Source organism: Artibeus jamaicensis, unplaced genomic scaffold, assembly GCF_021234435.1.
Source record: "Artibeus jamaicensis isolate MK-2021 breed Jamaican fruit bat unplaced genomic scaffold, CSHL_Jam_final contig_465, whole genome shotgun sequence".
Lineage (NCBI taxonomy): Eukaryota > Metazoa > Chordata > Mammalia > Chiroptera > Phyllostomidae > Artibeus > Artibeus jamaicensis.
Window position 1 is genome coordinate 13,562,156 of NW_026521843.1, and position 18,224 is coordinate 13,580,379.

The 18,224-nt window shown below is 44.3% G+C and overlaps 1 protein-coding gene and 1 pseudogene across 6 annotated transcripts in view; one reads left to right on the forward strand and one right to left on the reverse strand.

Moving 5' to 3' along the window:
* The window catches only part of DTNB (dystrobrevin beta), a 173,683-nt gene that overhangs the window by 154,801 nt on the left and 658 nt on the right, over window positions 1-18,224 (reverse strand). The window lies entirely within an intron of this gene.
* LOC119050435 (60S ribosomal protein L10a-like) lies at window positions 1,518-18,038 on the forward strand (annotated as a pseudogene).

The following is an 18,224-nucleotide window of genomic DNA, read 5'->3' on the forward strand; positions in this document are numbered from 1 at the left end:
AAAAGACAAGCCCTGACTGGTGTCGCTCAGTGGGTTGGGCATTGTCCTATGAACCAAAAGGCCGCTGCTTCAATTCCCAGTCAGGGCACATGCCTGGGTTGCAGGCCAGGCCCCTGGTTGGGAGCATGTGAGAGGCAACCAATTAATGTTTCTCTCACACATAAATGTCTCTCTCCCTCTTTCTCTCTCCCTTCCCCTCTCTCTAAAAATACATAACATCTTTTTGTCTTAAAAGTCAAACTCATTACAGAAGCAGAGTGGTGACCTCTTAGCCTACCCAGGGGTAGGCTAAGGTGTGCGGGAAACTGAGAGATATCAGTCGGAGGACACAAATTTCTGGTTATAACACGGGAACTGAGTGTGCAGCACTAGTACAGTTGACAATGCCACACTGCACAACTGAAATCTGCTAAGATCTTAAACACACACACACACACACAGCACTATGGGAGGTGATGAACATGTGAAAGAACAAAACCACAGCAATGATAAAATGACCCGTGTCGAGAGATCTGGGGGGAAGGGCGGAGGGACGAACAGGCGAAGCACAGACCTTGATGGTGGGGCAACTTTCCAGAGGCTGCTGCAGTGGCGTGTGTATATGACGCTGCACACCCGTCAAAGCAGACAGACACTCACAATACAGAACGAACCTTAATAGATGCACATTTTTATTGTATCCTTTGCGACATGGGTGTCACACTCATTTTCACCGGGGGCCACATCAGCCTCGCAGGTGCCTTCAAAGGGCCAAATATAACTTTAGGACTGTATAAATGTAACTACTCCTTAACTAGGGGCAAGGAGCTCAGTGCTGCCGCCGGGTAGAAACAAGGCGGAGGCCGGATTCGCCCACAGGCCTTGTGTTTGCGTCCTATGCTTTAGGGCATCAGAGCATTGATCCAAGGGTGAAATGCAGAGTGTGACAAAACAGTCTGACTGCACTACAAATGTGTCAAACAACCTCGCTGCAGACGGGCACAGAGGTGAAGGAAGTAACTCTGGAAACGAACGGTGTTTTTAAGACTAGAGCCAAACAAAGTATACCTAAGTGCTGTACTCTAGTTCCCACTGGTTAGAGAAGTTACCAAGTCCAATGCTGCTGTGCATGAACACTGGAACCGAACAATTACGGAAAGGGGTGGCATTTAGTAGAGCATAAGGTTGCAGACCAGCAAGGTGAGAAGCTAGAATGATCCACGTGGACTCCAACTGCAGACATCAGCATGAGATCATGTTTCCCTTAATACAGATTCAGAGCTACATACAGAAGTGATTCTAGAGAGGTGTAAATGCATGGCTCCGTACACACATAAGTCCTTGCTCTGTCTATTGAGAGGGTATAGAAACAATACTATCCCAACAGCAATGAGCACACCTAGTGCCCACATTTTGGTTTACGATACCATTCGGCAATAAAAGGAACCAGGAGCAGTGGGTGAGGCAGGAAATCTACAAGATGAGAGGAGCACCCTGCAGAGGGGAAAGGAAGGAAGTTCAGGAGAAAAACGCGCACCATGGAGGTGCACCAAAGGGACGCAGGAGCCAACTGAAAGAGCTCCCAGTGGACAAGGCTGGCCCAATTTCAGCAACAAAAGAAATGAAGCAGAATTACACACCCATCAGTGAATACTGATACCAATAAGTGAATAAAGTAATAAACAAAGGAGAATATCTTGTGAAGAATTACGAATAATCCATGCCAATACTCAGCCCTGAAAAAAGCAAAGCACAAGGCCCCCTCCCTAAGTGTGGGCTGCACGCAGGGACTTCCTCACAAAGACGACAGCACGGAGGACGGAGGACGGGGAGCAGGAAGGCACCTGACAGTGGGGGCCCCTGACAAGCCCTACCTCAGCCAGGGCAAGTTCATCGTCGGCAGTGAGGAAGCAGGTTGACCGCATGTGAGTATATCCTTGACACAACGTGGTGACGACAGCATGACACCTCCGTGATCTTCCTCCCCAGCCCCACAAACCCAGCTGGGTCATGAGGGATAATCTACAACCACCTTACCAGGACTCGTCAAATTCACCAAAAATTTGACCAGCAAAGTCTGAGAAACTACAAAGCCACGAGACATTTAAGGAGACGTGATGATCACATGCAACGTGATATCCTGGCTGAGACTACGGAGCCAATAAAGGCCACTGCACAGACTCCAAGGAAATCCAAATAAAGTATGGATTTTACTTAGCAATAATGTATCCTTACTGGTTCATTAATTGTAACAGATGTATGAGGTTAATGGCAGAACAGAGTGGGATGCAATTACTTTTTTTTTAATAAAGCTAAAACTGTTCTAAAAATTACAATTTATTTTTTTAAAAAAAGACAGTACAAACATGTTCATTTCTCTTTATTCTCTTAACTGATTTAAAAAGCAACTGCACCCTTTTCTGGTTTTTGCAGCATAAGGAGTCATAAACAGCAGTTTCCCGAGACACCTTCCACGAGGTGATGTAGCAACTCCTGCATGGGAACCAGCGCAAGCGCCGGAAGTTTCTGGAGACAGTGGAGCTGCAGATCGGCTTGAACAAGTACAACTCCCAGAAAGACGTCCCCCGGACATTGAGGTGCTAAAGAAACTCAACAAGAATAAGAAGCTGGCCAAGAGGTAGGAAGCCTTCTTGGCTTCAGAGTCTCTGATCAAGCAGATTCCAGGCCTGAGTAAGGCTGGCCAGTTCCCTTCCGTGTTGACCCACGATGAGAACATGGTGGCCAAGGTTGAAGTCAAATCCACAATTAATTCCAGGTGAAGCAGGTGCTGTGTTGGCCACGTAAGGATGACAGAGGATGAGTCTGTGCACAACATCCACTCAGCTGTCAGTTTCCTGCTGTCGCTGCTCAGAAAGAACCCGCAGAGGGTCCGGGCTCTGTCCATCAAGAACGCCCCGGGCAAGCCCAGCGCCTGCACTAGGGCGCAGCTTAACAAACCACCCTGCTACCAAAAATTAAAAAAATACATAAAAAGCAACTGCATAAAATTATACCTATCGAATTCATTTGCTGGGCCTGTAACATACAGATTTGCTGAGACATAACGATCCTAAATGTCTACATACCTAACCACAGCACTTCAAAACACAGTAAAAAACTGACAGAACTGAAAGGAGAGTGAGAGAGAACACTTGTGCTTGGAGACTGTGACACTCGTCCATGTCAACACAAGTGGAAAGTCGAGAAGGGCGAGGAAGGACTGAACAACACCATCAGCCAACTAGATCTGATTGACAGCTATGTCCCCCAACCGCGACAAAATGCAAATTCTTCACAGGTGCCCATAAAACACGCATCGCCAAATTCGGAAAAGTGCAGAGGCAAACCGCCCCTACTAGGTATGTTTTATTTACCAGGCTGGTTCTGGGTACACTCTAATAGTCTTTATGCTAGTACATGTCTTATTTCATAGTAAAATTTTAAGTCCTTTCCTTTGAATATATTCTCTGGTAAACCTTTTCTTTACTGGTTTGGAAGGGGAGAAGGCAGGTCTCCACATATTTTTTTAATAGAATGGGAGTATACCAGATACCACAAGCTCTGTACTTTTACCCAGATAAATGGAAACCCCACAAACTCCCTAATTTGGTACAATATTTATTACTTCAAATCTTCAGCAACCTATGAGCATTCCAACAATACCTGCTAATGAAGGATGCATTTCACCAAACTAAAATTACTGATCTGTCTGTATGTTATTTCAGCCACAACTACCAAAACAGAAGAACAAAGGTTTGTGGCTCTTTGTTTTTCACTTCTGAAGCAAGAAATCTGCACGAACTTCTAAAAACATATTATTAAGCTAAAATTTTAAAGTACTAGATTAATTAGCACATGGCTGTAACCACCCACGAAAACTTTCAATAACTTCGCCTTCATACTCTGAATGCTTAGTTTTGAAATGTCTCAACCGACAACATTAGCCTCGTGCCTCACTAGTGACTCTCTGAGGCACAACATCCCCAATGGTATAGATAAATAAACCCATGTATCAAGGAGCATTTTGAACAATTTAAAGAGTCTTTTTTACTGATTTCCCTTCAATCTGCTTCGATTATTGTCGCTTTTGTACTTTGCCGCTGACTGACAACAAGCCCATAATACAAACAGAAGCGTCAGCTCTGCCTTTTCTCCTGCAGTTCGCGTGCCTGGCATCATTACTTCAATCTTCGGCTGAATCTGAAACGTCAATCTGCAGCTTCTTTGTAGGGATCTTTCTGAACCCTTTGTCTGTTGAGCAAGCTTCATTTCATTCCAATCAGATAACAGAATCTGAAAGACCACCGCACCAAGCAGAGGGAAACTCAATATGCCTGAGCAGAACGTAAGCAAATACATAAGGAGGCTCACATGTCGGCCCCTCCGCTCAGCCTACCTTGCTCACCAGACCCGGGTGTATCATCAGACCTACAGATGGGTGTCAAGTGTCAGCCTATGGATTAACTATGGATTAAATCGTGCTAAAAGTTAATTGCCCACATTTTTTCGGTTATCCCTACCTAGAGAATCATTTGTGCATAGCTCCTATTTTAAAACCACTGACCTTAAAAAAAATTTTTAATAAAAATAAATAAATTTTAAAAAAAACAAGATTGAGAAGACAGGAAGGACTGTACCTAACTTGAGCAGCAAATGAAGAATGTGGATGGTAAAATTAGATGAATAAATTTAGCACCTATGTGGTAGGTTAACTTGGCCTAAGGTTACAAAGCTAGTAATTTGTGGATTTAGGCCACCAATTTGACTGAAAGTCCATTCTCTTCCCACTGTGTCACATCGCCCCCACCAGGACAAATGCCAGGATTCCAGGAGAGGGGAAAGAACACAGGTCCCCACACCCCAGAGCTGGAGCAGAACCTAATTCACAGTCAACGTGTCCTGGAGGCGAGAGCCACAAAACGCCTGCCCCCTCCCGGTGCCGTCTAGGAAGTCACACCAAGTCTGCAGGCAGGAGGAGAGTGACTCCCCCAGTAAAAACTAAAGGACAGAGGATGGAGCTCCTGCTGCTGAACCCTGGGGGCCTGTGGAAACAAGACTTCTACAATGACAAATGACAAACATGTCTGGAAGGCTGTGGGCCGCGGCCATTTTACCAGCTATTTAAACAGGGTCTTCTGTGTGCCCTGGGAACACATGGCTGCTCTTCACACTGAAGGTATGTGTACTCCAGAGGAAACTGAACTCTATCCAGGCCGGGCTTCTGTGTACACAGCAAAGAACAGCACAGTGACTCCTGGCAGCAAACCGAACAAAACCAGAGTCGTCTGGGGAAGGGGCTCGCGTGCTCGTGGAAACAGTGCGTGGCTCGTGCCAGATTCTGAAGGAAGCGTCCGTTGGACACGGAACCCGTGCAATGCTGTACCCTTCAAGGACTTGAACTTACTGAAAACTAAATAAATAAAATGTATTTGTTTAAAATAAATAAGCAAATAAAAGAGACCCCGGCAAGGTAGCTCAGTTGGTTAAGGCGCTGTCCTGATACACCACGGTCAGTGCTGGTTCAATCCCTGGTCAGGGCACATGCAGGGATCAACCACTGACTGCACACATAAGCAGAACAGCAAACATGTTTCTCTCTCTCTTACATCAAAATCAGTAATTTTTTTTAAATTTAAATGACAAAGAAAGAGAGAACAGGCTCTAGAAACATTTCCAGAATGTCTCTGCACATACCCACGTGTTAAATATCCTTCACTCCATTGAATCTTTTCGTTAATGTCTTCACCATTCCGGCTCTCAGTGACTACAAAGCATCCACATATTAGAACTTCATGTGCAAGTTCACTGTCTCCCGGCAAAACTTCTGTCAGTTCTTTTCTGGATAACCACTGATTAAGAAGTCAGAGATGACTGAGACTGTCATTACCGAGTACTTAGCTGTCACTAGTCACACTTCCCTGGAAGAGAACTAACTTCCTTGATTATTTCAGGAAAATTCTCCACTATCCTTCCTCAAATACTTCTTTCAGATTTTAAAAAATGCCAGGGAGCCCCAGTTGGTATAGCTCAGTGGATTGAGTGCAGGCCTGCAAACCAAACAACTGAGGTTTGATTCCCAGTCAGGGCACATGCCTGGGTTGCAGTCCAGTTCCCAGCAGGGGACGCATGAGAGGCAACCACACACTGATATTTCTCTCCCCCTCTCCTTCCCTTCCCCTCTAAAGATAAATAAATAAAATCTTTTTTAAAATGCCAGGGAAAGTAAATGTTTATAAAACCCTAGAGAGTTGCTATTTTACAAATCTAAAAAAGTTTTCTAGGTTCCAATAAAAAAAATTCAAATAGTGCACTCTACTACACAAAGCTCTGAATAAAACAAAGAAACAAACAAAAACCTCATAGAGCTGTGGCAACAATTAAATACATTATGTAAAGCATTCAGCACGACGCCTGGCATGAAATAAGAGCCTAATAAATGTTAGCTCCCACTATAATTACCGGTGTTACTGTGCGACTCCCCTCTCGGAGGGTGCCTAAACCAGAATTCTATAATCAAGGGGCCCTTTGTCTGCATTTACAGTTCTTCTGACTCATTTAAGAGTATAAGAATATAGACTTGAAAGAAGAATACTTTGTTATCAAGCATTTGCAACATCTGAAATCTAGAATAGAGAAAAGGTTTCTAACAAAAGTGAAAGGAAGCAAAGCTACAGAAAAAAAAACATGGCCAATGAATCACCATTAGAATATAAGAAAATAAAGGCAGAGTTAAGTCACAAAAAGGAGAAACAGGTGCATCTAGTCCACTAAAGACAAACCTCACCACTTCTCCCAAAACCTACCACGGACCGAGCTGATGGAGTGGCTCGGTGGGTTGGTGTCATCTGGGAACTGAAAGGCCGCTGGTCTGATTCCCAGTCAGGGCACATGCAGGTCTGGTCCCCAGTGAGGACTCACATCAGTGTGTCTCTCCCTCTTTCTCCCTTCCCCTCTCTCTAAAAATAAATAAATAAAATCTTTTAAAAAACTTACTATGGACTGCCTAGTTCATAAAGGAAATTTTAGTTCTAAGCAAACTTACGAGTACTCGTCTACTAAGGAAATATTAAAAGCATTTAAACAATAAAGAAACAGATGTACTTCAAATGACATGCAAAGCTCTCTAGTTCTCCCAGTCACAGTCCAGAAAAAGGGTCCTCGTTATTTCTATGATTAAGTTCGTCCCTACAGAGAATTCTTTTAGAAAGACATACAAGAATGACTTCTTCAAACGATTTTGGAATTCGCGAAAAACAACGTAAGGCCCATTAAGTGTGTTCCGACCTAAATCAATGGTGCTTCTCTCTGACCAGAACGGCAACGCGCAGGCTCCGGATCTAAATCCCGTCCATCAACAACAGCTTCTTTTCCGCGTCTCGCAACTTCAACTTCAGTTAACGTAACACACTGGTAGGAACGATGGTGAGCGATGAAGACCACGAGCTGAGCAACAAAGACAGAATGGGAGGCTCACAAACAACCTGCCCGGGACCCCGCAGCCGGCACGTCCAAGTGAAGAAACGTGTCGTCCCAACGCACATCTGTGCCTCGCAGCACGGAAATGGGCGCGGAAACCGAGGACCCCGAACCGCTACTCCCTTGTACCACCTTTCTACATGTTAACACGAAGATCGTTTTTCTGTGTCTGTGGTCTGTGGGGAAGAATTCATAAGCAATCAATTAAAGCCACAAATTTAAAACTTGGGTGTATCAAAAGATCGTATTTTTTAAATGTTTTAAAAGAGTCACAAACTTGAAGAAGACACCTGAAGCCATCAAAATGAAATCTCAGCACCCAAAATATAATGAAAATTATAAATCAATATAAAAAAACACAACAGAGAAACAGGTAAATGATGGAAACTAGCAAACCACAGAAGAGGAAACCTCAAGAGCCAATAAAAACATGAAGCAATGTCCAAACTCACTAGTAATCAGAAAAACATACGTTCAAATCCAAAATAAGCCCTGGCTGGTGTGGCTCAGTTGGTTAGAGCATTGTCCCACAGACCAAAAGGCTGCCGGTTCAATCCTCGAGCAGGGCACATGCCTAGGTTGTGGGTCCAATCCCCAGTCGGGATGCATACTGGAGGTAACCAATCGATGTTTCTCTTTCACATCAGTGCTTCTCCCTCCCTTCCTCTCTCTCTAGAAGCCATAAAAAAAAATGTTGAGCGAGGCTTAAAAAAATAGTAATACGATTACATTGTACATCAAGCAGATTTGCAAAAATAACAAAGCCTAACACCACCAACGGTTGACAAGGCAGGGGAGCAGCAGAAGGCACTGCTGCTGGTGTGGATGTACCTGGGATTCAGGGGGGAGTGTGGCGAAACGCACTGCAGGGGGTGCGCACCGCACACAGGCCGCAGCTTCTCCCAGGTGCACGCTCTAAAGGCGCACACGAAGAGATGTGACAAGAACCCTCACAGCAGCAAAATCTGTAACAGCCAAAAAAATCAGAACAAAGTCATTGCCAATCCTCGGGAAAAGATAAAAGTAAATTGTGATGTAGTCAAACAACAGAATCCTATTCACCAAGAAAATATATACACAAGAGCTACATATATCCATATAAATGAGCATCACAGTATTGAGATAAAAAGTTACAAAAATATGTAATAAGTGTTAATGTAAAGATTATTAAACTATAAAACTATATACATTTTAGGGCTATTTAAAGAATAAAAAATACGAAAATCCGTGTAGAAATGAAAAGCCTCAAATTCGGAATAGTGGTTCCCTTGGAAGGAGAGGAGAATGCCACTGGGAAAGAGGTACGTGCAGTTCAGAATTAAACGGAGCCGAGTGGTCCCGCCTGGTGCGGCCCTGGCTGGCGTGGCTCCGTGGATTGAGCACTGGCCTGAGAACCAACGTGTCTCAGGTTCGATTCCCAGTCAGGGCACAAGCCTGGGCTGAGAGACAGGTCCCCAGTTTGGGGCATAGGAGAGGCAACCACACACTGATGTTTCTCTCTCTGTCTCTCTCTGTCCCTTCTCCTCCCTCTAAAAAACTAAACTAAAATAAATAAAGTCTTTTAAACTAAATAAATAAGTAAGTAAAAGGAACCTAGTTTCTTAAGTTATGTAGCGTGTACTCAGGGCTTCACTATTTATATTTTCCATACCTCTCTGAGGACTAATATTGCATTATGTTTAAAGAGTTTTTAAAAACCCCAAGACCCAACCAAAACAGCTTTACCCCAGAGCCCACGGGCTTGCCCGTGACACTGCTCTGTCCTTGTCGGCGCAGGGAAGAAAGATTCAGACACTCCGCCTGGAGAACAGGAATGAAGGACTTGACTGAAGAAAAAGGTCCCACAGGGAACAATGCCGAAGATGCACGACGGTCCTGTCACCAGCTAGGGAATCACGTGGAAAAGCCAAAGCCAAAGCCAAAGCTGAACCCAGAACGTGAACCAGTCTGGCTGAGAGCACGCAGAAAGAACACGGGCTTTGAGGTCCACGCTGGGTTCAAACGTCACCCCTGTCACCGATTAGCCGTGTGGCCCCCAAGAAGTTGCGACTTCTCTGAGCTCAACTTCCTCACCCATACACTGCGACGCCACACCTCACTGCCAAAGATGTAAACTTTAAGCAGTAGTCATTATCCATGAAAATTCCTTCGCCCACAGTAGCCTCATAACAGGTAACAGTTATCACTTACAGAAGAACGTCTCTCTGGCGACACAAGACAGAGTGGGGGAAAGACCAGAGTTAAAAGGGGAAAGTCAAGAGTCTAGAAAAAGAAGGCAGGAAAATGCTAAAATGGTTAGGGGGTGAAAATGTCTTTAAAGAATCCCCAAAGTTACCAAATTAAAAAAACATCTATTTTAAGTCAGTACTATTTCATTATAATGAGGCTTAGTTATAAGAACATGTAGTACAAACCTGACTATTTCCACATTTCAGTTCTGTTTTAGCTTATATATAATGTTAATATGCAAAAATTCTAAATAAAAATGTGTTTTCTTTAAAGGTTTATTTTTTTTGTTAAAAATGCATTAGCAAGTAAGTCATATAAATATATGTTTCTCTTGGTTATCTATAATTCAGAAAGGTCTCTCCCACTCTTAACATATTGAAGAGAAAACAATGATCATTTCAATAGATGCCCCCCAAATGCCTTTGATAAAATTCAACACCCAATAAAAACACAAACCAAGAACAGAAGAAAACTTCCTTGAGTTGACAAAGACATCTACCAGAAAGCACGCTATCTAACAGTGAAAACACTGGAAGCATTCCCTTTCAGGAAAAAGATAAGTGTCCATTATAATCGCTGCCAGTCAACTTTTGTACTGAAGGGCCGAGGCACTGCAACACACAGAAAACAAAGTAAGTGCCATACACTTGAGCAACAAGCCGGGCCAGGTCAGCCTTCCAGTCAAGGCAATGCAGTAAGCAGACACCTGGATGCATCCCCTCGGCTTCCAAACACAGCAATAAACAACGTATTTTTAGAATATATTTGAAATGACTTAGAAAGGTTCCACAAGAAAAACCTCCATCTGGCTCAGAAACAGAGAGACACACGAAACTGCGAGCAGAACACAGAGTGCAGAAGCAGGTGCACTTTCTGCAGGGAGTCGTGACGCTCACACAAAGCAGAGGACCTGGACGAGCGGCAGCCACCTGAGCCAGACTCACGGTTGGAAGCCAAGGATGAGGCCGGGGTTAAAAGGAAGCTAAAAAATGCTGCTGCCAGTCGCTGCCTAGAACTGGTTTACGCAATGCCCTGGGCTTAACAAGTGGGAAAATAAAAACACAGACCCGTGACTAGGAACTGAACCAAGAACTCGCACTCTGTCAGTGGGTGTAAAACAGGCCCAATTACCTCAAAGAGCGGGACCCCTGACCCACAGTTACTGTATCTGATTTTTCACGAGGTCAAGGAAAGCGCCACAAAGAGAAGGGTGAGTGCAGAGATAAGAAAAACAAAATCAAAAGCACTCACACTCAAGTCTGTAAATTGACACTTCAAAACACACGAAGGAATGTAATGCTCAGTAAGATAGCCAACAAAAGCAACCACGGGAATATGAATTTCAGAGGAAGTTTACGTTTACAGAACAGTTTGAAGGACACTATTTTTAAGTATATTTAGGGTGTTAGAATATAAACTCTTTAAACCATTAGAGATGCAAAACTGTGCAGCCACTTTGGAAGACAGGCAGTTTCTTACGAAGCAAAACTTATGCTGACCACACGATCTGGTGACCGTGCTCCTAGGTATTTATTTTAAAAAGCTGAAAACTTATGTCCACACAAAAACCTGCACATGTATAGTAACAGAGCCTTTATTCAAAATTACCCAAAACTGGAAATAACCGAAATGTATTACAATAGGGGTATGGATAAACAAACTGTGGTACTTTCATAGAATGGAATATTATTGGGTGATAAAAATAAATGAGCTATCAAGCCAGGAAAAGACACTGAGGAACCTTAAATGCATAAGGCCAATAAGTAAAAGAGACCAGTTTTAAAGGCTATAATACCGCGTCACCCCAACTCCATGAAATGCTGGATAAGGCGAAGCTACAGACACAGTAAAATGACTGGCAGTTGCCAGGAGCTCAGGAAGAGGGAGGGAAAAACTGAACAGGTGGGAGACAAAGGATTTTTAGGGCAATGAAGTTATTCTGTATAATTCTGCAATGACATTACATGAAATGTCATGTGGCATGACATACATCTGTGAAACCCCACAGACCTATGTAACACCAAGAGTGAAACCTACTACAAACTATGAACTTCAGTTAATACTAATGTATCATCAAACTTCCGGTCAAGATGGAGATGTAGGTAGGCATGTTTGGCCTCTTCCTGCAACCACAGAAAGAATTACAACCATATCTCAAAGCTAACAACACTCAGAACCATCAGAAAATTGAGCTGTATGGAAGTCTGACAAATAAGGATTTAAACACACATTCATCTAGACGGGCAGGAGGGGCAGGAGGGGCAGGAGGGGCAGGAGGGGCATTCATCCTCTGGGCGGGGACAGCTGCGGAGGAAGGGTTGGGAGGGATACCTTGGAAGCGAGTGATCCCCAGACCCAGGCCAGACCGCGAAGTCCACGGTTGGACAGCTCAGGGTTCCAGCACTGGGAAGACAGATCCCCATTATCTCTGGCTATAAAAACCAGAGGGGGTTAGGGTGGTGGAAGGAACTGCCAGATTTTTGCTGGCAAAAGGACCAGCACAGTCTTCGAAGACAGGCAAACCCACCCACTCCAGGCAGCAGCCTGGAAGGGCACCAGTCACGAACGGCCAGCGGGGAAAGGGGTGAAGTGACTGGGAACGGACGAGTGCCAGGCAAACTGCGAGAAGCCAGGCAGTGGCACTGGCCCCTCTCAGAGCCCTCCCCTCACACAGAGCCACAAAGTGCTGAACTGGGTTGCCCCGCCCCACACAATTTACAGGTGCCTTTTCTACCTATGACGTGCTACTAAGACAGGGAGTAAAAGCAGCTCTAGCTAATACACAAAAACAAATACAGGGAGGCTACTAAACTAAAGAGACAAAGAAACATGGCCCAAGTGAATAACAGAACAAACCCCCCCAAAAAGAACTAAGCAAAATAGAGATAGCCAATCTATTAGATAGAGTCCAAAACACTGGTTAGCAGGACGCTTAGTGAACAACTCCTTGAGTATGGCAAAAAAATAAAGGAAGACATGAAGGTCACACTAAGTAAAATACAAAGTAATCCACAGGAAACCAACATAGAAGGGAAGGAAGCTGGGATTCAAACCAATGATTTGGAACATATGGAAGAGATAAGCATTCAACCAGAAAAGAAGAAATAATTTTTAAAAATATGAGGATAGGCTGAGGAACCTCTGGGGCGTCTCCAAATGAACCAACATCCAAATGATAAGGATGCCAGAAGGAAAAGAGGACGAGCAATAAATTGAAAACTTACTTGAAAAAATAATGAAAGAAAACTTCCCTAATTTGGCAAAGGAAACATACAAGTCCAGGAAGCACAGAGTCACAAACAAGTGGGACCCAAAGAGGACCACATCAAGACACATCATAATTAAAGTGCCAAAGGTTAAAGATAAAGGGAGAATCTTAAAAGCAGCAAGAGAAAAGCAGAGGGTTACCTACAAACAAGTTCCTGTAAGACAGTCAGCTGATTTCTCAAAAGACACTTTGCAGGCTAGATAGGACTGGCAAGAAGTACTCAAAGTGATGAAAAGCAGGGACCTACAACCTAGATCTCTCTATTCAGCAAAGCTATCATTTAGGATCAAAGGGCAGATAAAGTGCTTTCCAGACAAGGTAAAGCTAAAGAAGTTTTTCATCACCATGGTATCATTACATGAAATGTTAAAGGGACTTAATTAAGAAAAAGATTAAAACCATGAACATTAAAAAGGCAACAAATTCACAACTATCAACAACTGAATCTAAAAAAAACTAAGCAAACCACCAGAACAGGAACAGAATCATAGAAATGGAGATCATTTGGAGGGTTATTACTGGGAGGGCGAAGGGGAGAATGGGGAAATAGTGCGGGAATTAGAAGCATAATTGGTAGGAACAAAATTGACAGGGGGAAGTTAAGAACAGCATACGAAATGGAGAAGCCAAAGAACTTACATGCAGACCCACAGACATGAACTAAAGGGGTGGGACTGCTGGAGGGAAGGGGGGTACCAGGTGGAGGGAGACAAAGGGAGAAAAAATTGGGACAATTTTAATAGCATAACCAATAACATATACTTAAAAAAATAATGTATCATCAGTTGTAATGAACGTACCACACTAATGCAAGACAGTAATGGGAAACTGCAGATGGGGAAGAACAGGTGTACAGGAACTCTCTGTATGATCCACCCGTTTCGGTCATATTGCCATGTATATTACCTTCTAAATTATCATGAAGAGTTCCACTTCCAGGTATATACACAAGAGAATTGAAAGCAGGGCCTTGAAAATGTATTTGCACACCCAGCTTTACAACAGCATTACTCACAACAGCTGAAAGCCGGAAACAACTAAAATGTCCACGGACGGATGAATGAACAACAAATGTGATATATACATACAATGAAATAGTAATCAGCCTTGGAAAAGGAAAACTCCTGACACGCAACGATGTAAACACTGAAGACATCACCCTTAGTTAAATACGCCACGCACAAAAGGACAAATATTGTATGTTCCCACTTCTATGAAGTAGCAGAGTCATCAAATTCATAGAGACAGAAAGTGGAATGGTGGTTCCCAGAGCTGAACGGAGGAGAGAACTGGGAGTTAGAGTTTAATGGGTACAGAGTTTCAGGTGGGAAAGATGAAAACGTTCTTGCCCTGGCCTGGTGACTCAGTTGGTTGGAGTGTTGTCTTGTACACTAAAAGGTTGTGGGTTCGATCCTTAGTCCGGGCACATGCCTGGGTTGCAGGTTTGATCCCCAGTCCCGCAGGTTTGGTGTGTGTAACAGAGGCAACAGATGAATGTTTTTCTCTCACACCGATGTTTCTTTCCCCCTCTTTCTCCTTCCTGTCCCCTCTCTAAAAATAGACAAATAAAATATTTTTTTAATTATGACAAAAACTGTGAAAAACTGGTTATGCTAACTGAAAAACACATTATCTCTCTTCGTTATACCGTATAAAAATTTCACACTGAAAGCAAAATTTATTTTTTAATTTTAGAAGGAAATACAGAAATATGTAATTCATATCCTGAGGTAAAGAAAAATTTACTTAACCAGACACACAAAAACTTTTTTTAACAAAATATTTTCCAAAAAAGCATGATAATTTAAAACTTGTATACAAAGACACTGTGAGCGAAGGGGAAAGGCGAGCCTCAGACTGGCGGGGCGCCTTCACGACACATATATCCATCAAAAAAATCCGTATCCAAAACAATCTAACCGTCCTTCACTGAGTGAAGGCAACATACACCATAAACAGCCATTTCAGTCTACAACTGAACACTATTCAGCAATTTAAAAAAAAATGAATCAGATCCACAAGTAGCAACATGGTTCAATCTGCAGCAATTAAAATTTTAAATGTGCACCCCTCTGACCCGGCGAGTGTGCCTCTCACTCACTGCAGCACTGTCCCCACGGCAACACAAGGCACACTTCATAAGAGAGTGTGTAGCGGTCAGGAAGGACCAGGGAGACCCCCACGTCTCACCACGGGACGACCACAGATATTCTGTTAGAAAACAAGCTGCGGAACAGCGTGTACAGCATGGTGTCACCAACGCGAGGGGTGCAGGGCAAGTCTGGTTTTTCTGTATCACCTGTACATAGATGAAAACTCACAGAGACAGGTCGGGGAGGACCACAGCAAACCGTTAACTACAGTTTCAGCGGAGAAGGCAGGGCACCAAGGAGGGTTTTATCCTGTCCGTACTGTCCACCTGAGTACTTTCCAACAGCGCAGTCAGTCGTGAGCCCTCTGCAGACTGCGGCACCGGGCCCCACAGACTGAGCTGCCATTCACAGGGACTCTGCTGCCCACGGCGCCCCCTAAAGCCGGGCAGTGTGCATCCTGCACAACTAGACACCACATCCCTGATGCTTGCGTAATTAGAAATGAATTAAAGAAGGGGAGGGGCCTGCAAGCCAGAATGAGGGAACTTTCTGGGGTGATGTAGGTTTCTATATCCTGACTAAGATAGTGGATACAAAGGATACACATTTTCAAAACTCATCCTACTGGGCATGGACATCTATGTGCTTTATATGTATATTACCCATGAATAAAGTTGATTTTAAAATAAATGTAAACTAAATACATAAATAAAATGCAATATCATTGGGAGAACCTGGAAGAAGGTACCCTGGCTGGATGCACTCTGAGGTACACAATATGAAAACTACAGAGAAATTAACTTCATTCTGCAAGACTGATCGCACAATGCCAAATTTGGATTAATGTGACCTGATTTTTTTAAATGAGGAAACAAAGGTCCTTAGAGATTTCTAGTAAAGATAGAACATAAGGGGTAACTCAGCATTCTACTGGTCGCAAGTCTAATTTTCTAAGTAGAAATTTTGTCTCTCGCAGAGTGGACTCGTGAAAACCTCGTCAGCGCTGCTCTGACTACACAACCCCCTTCCAAGGGAGCTCCACTTATGTATGATAAAAACCCTCACAGAACTCATAAAAGGTCAAGTTTTCATTTGGCACACAAAGTAACCAAACAGGCACTGCAGCCCAGGGAACTGAGACAGCAGGCTGGAGCTGCGGAGTCCAGAAGCCCGACCAAGGCAGGGAACAGGCAGAATTCCAGCCCATACAGAGGAGAAGAGATACATTCACTCTCTTACTACAGACCTACAATCCAAGAACCAGGATAAAAGTGAAAAAAAAAAAGTGTTCCCTAGACAGAAGTACTCTTCTTCAAATGACAGAAAAGAGAAGAGCCAGAAAAGGGATGATTTGAAGCAATGGGCCAAGGACTACGTTCCTGATGGGCCAACCTGCAATTAGCCATGGTTTTAAATACCTGGGGCCTATGAACCTGGGTTACCATATGTGGCAAAAAAAAAAGGGGGGGGGGGAGACGGACATTAGGAACAGCAGACTTCCATCAGCTACTCAGAGTAATTAATACTGCTCTGTGTAATACATAGCAAAACCTTGCCGGCTTCATTCACTCAGGCAATAAACATTTCTTGCTCAGCTGCTGGTCGGCCGGGCACAGTTCTTGTCTGGCCGAGGATGTATTTACTTATTTTTTATTTACTTTTTATTTTTCAATGATAGGTTACATTTAGTTTTTGGGTTTTTTTTACTGTTGTTCAGGTACAGTTGTCTGCATTTATCCCCCACCATTCCCCACCCACCCCAGCCATCCCCACCTTCCTACCAGGCTTCCACCACCCCCTTGGTTTTGTCCATGTGTCCTTTATAGTTATTCCTGAAAACGCTTCTTTCCCACCTTCCCTCCCATTACCCCCTCCCACTTCCCCTCTGGTTACTGTCAGGTTGTTCTTAGTTTCAATGTCTCTGATTATATTTTGCTTGCTTGTTTTGTTGATTAGGTTCCATTTAAAGGTGAGATCTAAGGTATTTGTCCCTCACCATCTGGCTTATTTCACTTAGCAAGAAACTATGGTACATTTACACAATGGAATACTACTCAGCAGAAAGAAAGAAGGAGCTCCTACCCTTTGCAACAGCATGGATGGAACTGGAGAGCATCATGCTAAGTGAAATATTCACTGAGGATTCAGCAGTGAATAGTCAAGGAGCTTAATAATAGCAGGGAAGGAAGGGAAGTTTTCTCTTTTCAAATTTTTTCTTCTTTCTCCTTTTAAATGTTACACAGTAGAGCCTTCAAAAACATCCTAAGTTTCTCCCACAAGCTTCCTTGACCCTCCTGCTTTATCTTCAAACCAAGTAATTTATGGCTCCAATGTTCCAATACTAGGTAGGGAAAAAGGAAAGAGACCTAAAGTGAATACGGTGTAAGACAAAATTTAATGCTGCTTTGTATTTTATACGCAGACTTTCACAAACGAATTGTTAGCACCTAAACAGCAAATTATGGTTGTGTCTGGATACTATTTTGTGGTCCCAGTGCTGACCATGGTTCTCTACCCGCGGTAGCTAGCTAATCAATAAACGTTTGCTAAGAATGCTGAAAGGTCTTCACAATCCCAAGGCCTGGCACAGAAACTGAACAGCAAGCATTCGTTAGCTGCATCCTCTCTCCTCCCAGCACACTCTCCTTCCACGGGTGACACGATGCGCAGGTTCACTGTTTGGCGCTACGAGAAATAGTGTTTTGGGGTGATTTGAAATGAATTCCCTTCCCTCTGCCAGGGCCTGCCTGCCTCACCTGCCCTCTGCCAGGACCTGCCTCCTCTGCCCCCTTTCAGCACCTAAAGCACAGCCTCCTTCTAGCGAGCAGGGCTCCAGCAGCATCAGCCCAGCGCCGGCACCCCGAGTCTGCGCCCGACGGCCACAGCGCGCTCGGGAACCCGGAGACCCCCCTCCCCGGCCCGGGGTTCAGAACCCGGCGGCGCCGGCCCAGGGCTCCGCTCCATCCCCTCCGCTCGCCCCTCCAGGGCCGTGAGCGCGGCGCCGTCTCCCCAAGCTGCGCGCGGTGCAGCGGCCCCGGGTCCCCGCGCGCCGTCTCCGCCGCGCCTGGCCCTGCACCCACGCAGGATCCCGAGGTCCAGGGGTCGCGCGAGCTCCTTCCCGTTCCCCGCGGGCGAGAGGCTCCCGCACCGTGCACCTCTAACGCAGCCGCGGCCGCCGC